We start from the raw sequence: 6888 nt of genomic DNA, 5'->3' as shown, positions 1-6888 counted from the left end.
AACTGCTTCAAAGAGCTAAAGGACTAAAGTTTGGAGGCAGCTGGGAAATTTTTTTTGAGTCAGAAGTTCAAAGCCTGTTGTTTCAGATCCAAAACTTAAGTAAATGGGGTGATGGGAGACATATTCCACAAGTCAGTCAGAGTTAAGACTTTGGAGGTTAATAAGGAGTAAGATATATTGCAACATGGATTTCTAAAGAGAAAAGGTGGCTGTCTAAACTGAATTCTCTCTCTGATTATTGACTATTTTTTAAGAAATGAAAATGCACCAGCTCTCTTATATTTGCAAGTTAGTCTGTTATGGAATAAGTTGCAATGTGGAAAATAACTTTCAGCTGCAGAAGGGGTGGACTGATTCAAGCATCCTTGGGCAGTGAAGAGGAGAAAAGGGGTTTTGCTGAAAGGACAATAAAGGAGCCAGAGCTTATCAAATGGAAACTTGGGGAGGTGAGGAGGGGGAATGTGTGAATGAAAGACATAGACCTAATTTTAAAAAAATACAGGGATAATCAATATGAAGAAAAACATCTTTTCATTCCTTTGGATGAAAATATGCTCCAAGCACATGGAGCAGCTCCAAGCACATGGGACCAGCTCCCAGTGCCAGCCTGCCCAGCTCTTCCTTCTCACCCTGGGCTTCCTATCTGGCAATGGACCATTGGGTTGGGTTGGGTTCTTTTGCTTTTTTAGGTGTTTTTCATATCAGTCCCACTGAATGTGACAATGAGAAGAAAAACGCTACTCAGGTGCTGCATTAATATCCTCACTGAATAATAAAATTTATGCTTGGTAAATTTTTTAATCTTTAATTGTGGTTCATTTTGCATCCCTTTGATCTGGTAGCAGTTACCCCCTGCCCCGCCACATGTATATGCATCACCAGAGAAAACTCCCCAAAAAGAACTCTGGAAAAGCGTGCAGACTACCCTTGTTCAAACCAGAGAGCAAGATATCGGTGGAGTGAAGATGATGTTTCATCACACAAGCAGCAAGGCTTGCAATCCTGAGCTGCTGAATTCAGCAAAGAGCAGAGGAACTGTGCTGCACCACTCTCATTTACACAGAGCACCCACCTAAATGAAGTACAGCTGACTGGCTTGGCTACAATATCTGAGATATTTTACCATTAAAGCTAGACTTTCTCCATGGTTGTGAGCTAATGACCACAGGGAGCCAAGATCTTTGCCTGGCTGATGGACCCACAAGTGCTGTGAGAGGGTACTGACATCCCAAACTGTCTCATGTACAGCCAGAATTGGGATTTTTTGAGTAACCTCCATCCGACACAAGCATCAGTTAGCTCAAGCCATAATAAAAGGCCTCAAATGGCGACAGAGGCTTGCCCTTGTGTTCCTTAGGACTCCCTGATGAGCACAAGTGGAGATACAGAAAGGTGAAGGACATGTCCTTGGAAAGGTAAAGGCAGGAAAGACATGCTTAGAGCAAGGAAACCAATGCTCAAGTGGTGAGCAGGGACACCATCAGCCTCACACATGCGCAGGGTAAATTACAAATGATGACCAGAAACGTCTCTGCACAGCACTCTGTTGCCTTCCTTCCCTGGGCTTTTCTTTGCCCAGGCTGGCCCTGCCTCCTCTCGCCAGAGGTAGTGGAGAGCTTCTACATGGATATTTTGAGTTAGGTTTTTAAGCCAGTGAAGCTCCCATGCTCCCCCCAGCCCATTCCAGTCTGTAAGTTCACTTTGAAGAAAATCAGAGCAATTTGAGATCCCACACCAACAGTTTTCTGCAGGGTGATATTATTATATACACGATTTCTGGACTGAGGATTGCGAAGGCATTAACCAACTTCAGTGAGAGTCTGCGGACTAACGTTGCCTCAGTCACTGTTGATCCGATCATCTTTGGCGAGTGTGCCTTCCTCTGTTTTCCCTTCAAGCCCTTCTCCTGAAGAAATACCTAGGAACCATGTAAGACATATCTCTGTGTCATAAATAAAGCAGCAGCATTAATACTTAAAGTACTTAATAACCATCTATCAAGATATGGCAATAAAGTAAATTAATACTCCAAAGTCCTGATTTGGATCTCATTTACATTGGTGTTACAGCACAAAAAACTATTGGTTTCATCTGGGTCATTTACAGACGAATAACTGAGGTGAGTCTGACCTTGCATTGCTCTAATAAATACATTAGAGTAACAACAGATCTGGAGTCAAAAGGAGTTTGCCCCTGGCTGCAACAGTAGCACCGTGTAAATAATACATGGATATTAGAAAAGCAATTACGTCCCAATATCAGAGCCCATATCATGAGCACGTACTGCTCTGCAACACAAGCTGGCTCTGTTTGCATGAATGCCCTTTCTAAATTACAGCGTTACACATCGACTAGGTATTCACTTTGTTTCTGTAGTCATGCAAAATAGGAGGCTGCTCCGAGTTTAAGGTCAGCTTGATTTTTTTTTTTGAATAGATCTCTTTAAGGACATGAGTTCGTCTTTCAGAGAAAAAAAAAACCTAACCTTGGCCTTGGACAGGTGCAGGGTGACGTCTCCATTTTGCTCTAGTCCCTCTGGGGTGATGCAGAGGAGGGAGAAGAAAGGCAGGATGAGGCGCTCTCATAAAAACTGCTCTCAGTCTGATGCCATTTTGCAGGAGCAAAACTAATACCTGCCCTAAGCTGGTAAATACTGTGCATATTTCTACAAACAGAGCCCTGTCAAGGAGCTCACCTGTAGGCTCTACGCTGGAGATGCCTAAAATTAGGAGAGATTAGTTTCATGCTAAGTATTGTTGCTTTGTATTTGCAGGAGGTGCAGACTCAACTTTTCTCTGTCTCTGTTTTTCCATCTCTAAACTGAAAATATGGATAATATATGGCTAAGTTCACTAATGCTACTCAGGCTGTTGGAGATCAATGGCCAGAGAGATAAGACAAGTTCTCATCTCTTCATTTGTCAGGGCTTTACCACTTGTGGTTGTTTCTCAAACGGTCAGCGAGCAAGACCTTGACCTCAGCTTTGGACAAAGCCATTTGCTACTTGGCAGAGATCTCATTTGCCACTCAAAAATGATGAGACTTTACACTCTGAGATGAGCCACGTTCAGTCTTTCTGTGCAAAGAGTATGATTGGGCTTAAAAAGAGACAGTCAAGGCTAACAACCCAACTGGACCAATCTAAGTCTATGTGTTTTATGGTTGGATTACTGGGATACTTTAACAAATACCTGTCTTTCGTAGCAAGCCTCTTTAAATAGCCATAGTCATGGTATAAAATTATACAGCATGAAACAATAGTTTTTTAAATCAAAATGGTATTGGCTAGGATAAGGGGGCAGGGCCAAACTACTTTAATGTCTTCTGAAGCATCCACTGTAAAAACATATATTTGTTTGCTTTTCCTGCTGGTTATTAGTATAAAATTAACAATCCAAAGGCTAATAGATGAAAAAGTTTTTAAGGTATAAGTTGATTAATCCCCAGAATGTAAATGTTTACTCATGCAGCTATAAAGTTTGCTAATCATAAAAATACATTTTTCAAGCCAAAGCTTGGCAATAGTTACTAAAAATTTGCACTAAGGGTGGTCAAAAATACTCAGTGCAGAAGCTGAAAAGGAGCTGTGCCACAAAGACCTACAGTGGATGAGAGTTCAGAGCACCAAAGACCCAGCAGAGGACAGTCAGCATCTGGTGAGCTGGTTGAAAACTCACCCAAAAACTTTAATAAATAGAGCTTATAAAGATGCAAATACTTGCTACTTTTCCCACCGAATCATCATGTTACATTTGTATGTGTCTTAACAGCCTCTTCTCTGTGACAAACAGTTTAGCATCAGCCTGGCAAAGTGTCTGCAAATTCACTGGGATAAAATAATATTAATATAGCAGAGCAGTTATCGGGCAAGTACTTAATATCTTGGGGTCAATATTGCCTGCTGATGTGATTTCTCACAGAAAGGGTTGTGCGAGCCCCCCACCTGTGCCTCTCTGCCAGCCCCTCCCTCCTGCTTTCCAACTCCTGTGCTAAATTTCAAGCCAGATTGACAGCAAGTCAGTGATTCCAGAGACAGTCTCTTCCTAGATAGTTTATGGAACATTTTAGGGAAATAAAGAGCTATTGTGGATAGTGCACATACACTTGTGCTTTCATTATACTGGAGAACTTGCAAACAAGAGAAATCCCAACCAAGGAGGGGGGTCTCTGGTGTCTAATATGGCAGAAAATCTGATTTAATCTTTTCTGTTCGTGTAAGCATTCATAACATCTCACTGCTAGATCAGTCCTAGAAGGTCTAATATGGGATAAACCCACTGCTGCTGCACTTATTTAAAAAAAAAAATCTGCCTACCACGACCCATAAATCCAGAAGAAGGTAATTTTCCTCAGCTCCACTGTTCACAAAACTGTTTTGGATGTGGTTTAGATGTTTTCAACTTGTGGACAACCATGGTTCTTCCTGTGATGATGTGTAAACATTGAATTCTGCTAGCCGGCTAAATCACGTGATACCAGCAGGTTTATTTTATACAATAAGAGGCGTGTGCAGACACAGAGTCAAGATATGCTCTCTGTACAATATTGTATACATTGATTTTTGTGAATTATTCTTTATTCAGATGAGTGAGGTAACACACTGATCATATATAATCATATAACCAGAGCCAGATAGTCTGTCTATGACCTGAAGAGGCACCTGGAGGGTAGGTTGTACCCCTGAAGCCTACGTGTCCCCACCTTGCAAGGGGACAAAACTCAACACTTGCATTTACCAACAATCATAGAGTCACAGAATCACAGAATGGTTTGGGTTGGAAGGGACCTTAAAGATCATCTAGTTCCAACCCCCCTGCCATGGTCAGGGACACCTTCCACTAGACCAGGTTGCTCCAAGCCCCATCCAACCTGGCCTTGAACACTGACAGGGAGGGGGCAGACACAGCTTCTCTGGGCAACCTGGGCCAGTGTCTCACCACCCTCACAGCAAAGAATTTCTTCCTCATATCTCATCTCAATCTGCCCTCTTTCAGTTTAAAACCGTTCCCCCTCATCCTGTCACTCCATGCCCTTGTAAAAAGTCCCTCTCCAGCTTTCCTGTAGCCCCTTCAGGTACTGGAAGGCTGCTAGATGGTCTCCCCGGAGCCTTCTCTTCTCCAGGCTGAACAGCCCCAACTCTCTCAGCCTGTCTCCAGAGCAGAGGTGCTCCAGCCCTCTGACCATCTTTGTGGCCTCCTCTGCACTCGCTCCAACAGGTCCATGTCCTTCTTATGTTGGGGTCCTCAAATATAGTACTGGCTTATGCACTACTGCCGTAGCTGACCCTGAAGCAATGGGAGGACGGCGGGGCTTTCCTGGGAAGATCCAGGGAAATTCATCTAATCCCAACATCTGCATTGCTACATACAATTCATTGTATATGGCTGCAAGGCAAGAGAGACTATAGAGCCATAAAACTCTGAGTGTTAAGGAGAAAAAAGCAATTCATTAGAAAAATGCATCTTCACTAGAAAAGAAGGTGGCTTGAGCAAGACCAGGAACCTGCTGGGGTAGGTTGCAAAGATGCCAGGCAAGACCGGCTTTTAAGTATTCTCAGTGGCAGGCAGCAAGGCAGAAGGTCAGACCAAGTCTGGTTCTGGGGCTGGTCCAAAGCTGAAGGTGTCCCTGAAGGTGTCCCTGAAGGTGTCCCTGCCCATGGCAGGGGGGTTGGAACTAGATGATCCTTAAGGTCCCCTCCAACCCAAACCATTCTGTGATTTTATGATTCTATGATTCTGTGTCTGCAGGTCTCAAAAGGCAGCACCAAATCACAGGAACCAGGATGGACAGGGATCCAGGAGCCCCTTGTCCTTCCCCTGCAGGACCAGCTACCCCAACAGCAAGGACCTCCATACAACCTCATTTCTGACCCACTGGCAACAGAGAATTCAGTGCTCCCCAGGAAACCTTTTCCAATGCCAAACCCTCGTTATCTTTCTGATAAGTCCCTGTGAGATGCTGCCAGAGGAAGAGGGGTTGCAGGCAACGCATGAAAAGGGCAAAGATGACCCCATCAGCCCCAGGGTGATGGAGGATGCAGGCAGAGAGGGATGAGCACCTGGAGGGATGCTGTCAGCAAGGAGGGAGGACATTAGTGTAGGATGTTTTTCTACAGCTGTGGGCAGAGAAGAGCAGGCGAGGTGTTCCAGACCTCTGATTTCACCTCCACGAGTTGTAACAAAATGCATATCAAAGCTGGTGATGACAAACTGAAATAACTGCCTGTTGATTTTGCAGGTTTGTGAAATGATATCTGACACATCCGAGAGAGAAAAAGACAGTGCCTGTGTACTGGGTAAAACCGTGGGTTTGGGTGATATGAATACTTTGAGTGAGTTGGGGCATGTGCACGTCACTCATTCAAAAGCAGGGCAAGAAAAGGATTATTTTGTTAAATATTCCAGAGTTCTGTTTTGCACCTCTGCCTTTCTACCTACAGATGTATACTTAGGGTTGTCACCTTTTTTATCAAAAAAGTGAGACACTCTCCTGTAGCATTTCTGTTGATTCAGTGGTAGGATTTGAGGTCTGTATCGTTGTCTCTGAGATCTACATAGCCATCTAGTTTCTACATCCCACCTTCAACAAAATACGCATGCTCCCAACTCTTGGTTAAGACCTGAACTTGCTAACTCAACAGTTTTCAAGTGCAGAAAAAAATTAGTGGTGTCTGAGTTCCTACACGTAGGAAGCTTTGGTATTGACATCCTTGCAACCAGGGTGTCTTCTCCACCTGAAAAGGTGCCTGTGGCAGCAGTTATACTCACTTAATGGAATATTTTCCCTCTCTGTGATGGACAGTACCACCTTTATGGATTTAAAGGGTTTATTCCTCTAGCCAGACCCACTGGGAGGGCTTAGAGATGACTGAAGCCTTAGAGCAAGAAA

Source organism: Nyctibius grandis, chromosome Z, assembly GCF_013368605.1.
Source record: "Nyctibius grandis isolate bNycGra1 chromosome Z, bNycGra1.pri, whole genome shotgun sequence".
Lineage (NCBI taxonomy): Eukaryota > Metazoa > Chordata > Aves > Nyctibiiformes > Nyctibiidae > Nyctibius > Nyctibius grandis.
This window is presented reverse-complemented; position numbering follows the sequence as displayed.